Genomic DNA, 1,679 nt, shown 5'->3' on the forward strand with positions numbered 1-1,679 from the left:
TATATATATATTACATATTATTACATATACACACGTACATACATGAGGTGTGTTCATCAAAGATTTCCCCTGACCCACTTCCATTTATTGCAGGAAACAGAACTTGTACAGGTATAATCATACGTGTCTCTACATGGCACATTATAAATTTCAGCTGTCCACTAATATTTGTTTGTCTTTTACGGTTGCTGAAGTGTACAAAGGTGTTTTAATGAAGGCAGTTGAATGCAGATCAGTGATCAGGTTCTTGTATTTGAAAGGTCATACATCAAAAGAGACTTTCGATGAGATGAAAGAAGTTTATGGTGATGATGCACCATCATACAAGATAGTCAAGCACTGGCATCACCAGTTCAAATGTGGTTGGACATCGGTAGAAACTGCTCCTATTCTTGGACAACCACATTCTACCATTGATGATGACACCATCCATAAAGTGGAAGCTGCCATTTTGGAGTATTGTTGCAGGGCTATTTGGTTACTAGCCCAAGAAATGAAGATAAGTGTAGGGTCCATGGAAAAAATGATTCATGACTATTTGCACATGCGGAAGTGGTTTGCACGATGGACTCCCCAGATGCTCACACCTTTTCAGATGCTGGAACAAATCAATTGCTCCCAGGCTCTTTAGTAATGTGCTAAGAAAGCAAGGAGGACTTGTTTGGCAGACTTATAACACAGGATGAAACATGGGTCCATCACTAAGATCCTGAGACTAAAGTCCAGTTGAAGCAATGGAAACATGATAACTCACAACCTGCAAAGAAGGCTCATGTCCAGCCCTCAGCAGGCAAGATGATGTTCACAGTCTTTTGGGACCTCTACAGATTAGTGATGATGGCAAAGGTCACCACAATTAATGGGGCATATTATGCTTCACTGCTACAGAAATTGTGGGATGCTATCAAAATAGAGAGGCTTGGAATGCTGACCAAAGGAGCCTGCCTCCTCCAAGACAATGCTCTAGTTTACAATGTACATGTTGCCCAGATGAAAGCACACCCCTGTGGCTATGAAATCCTTCCTCATTCTCCTTACTCTCCTGACCTCACACCATCTGACTTCCACATCTTTCCAACCATGAAGTCTTTTTAAGATGATGATGAACTTATTTCCTAGGTAGTCTTGGCTGCTGACACAACCTACTGACTACTACAGACGAGATTTTCACAGTTGTGTAAAGTGATGGGAGGAGGCATCACCATTGGTGGGGGCTATGTAGAGAAGGACTAATAATTATGCCTAGTTTCATTTATCCCAATCCTTGGGAAGTAGGTTAGGGGAAATCTTTAATGAACACTCCTCATGTATATATGTGTGTGAGTGTATGTGTGTGTGTGTGTGTATACATATATGTATATATGTACACACACATATATATACATATACACACACACACATATATATATATATATATATATATATAGTTGTGGCGTGCAAGAGAGACGATTGCGCTGGTATGGACATGTGGTGAGAATGGAGGAGGATAGCTGCGTGAAAAAGTGCCACACCCTAACAGTTGAGGGAACCCGTGGAAGAGGTAGGCCCAGGAAGACCTGGGCTGAGGTGGTGAGGCAAGACCTTCGTACATTGGGCCTCACCGAGGCGATGACTACTGACCGAGACCTTTGGAAATATGCTGTGCGTGAGAAGACCCTGCAAGCCAAGTAAGATCGTTG

Source organism: Octopus bimaculoides, chromosome 6 (assembly GCF_001194135.2).
Source record: "Octopus bimaculoides isolate UCB-OBI-ISO-001 chromosome 6, ASM119413v2, whole genome shotgun sequence".
Classification (NCBI taxonomy): domain Eukaryota; kingdom Metazoa; phylum Mollusca; class Cephalopoda; order Octopoda; family Octopodidae; genus Octopus; species Octopus bimaculoides.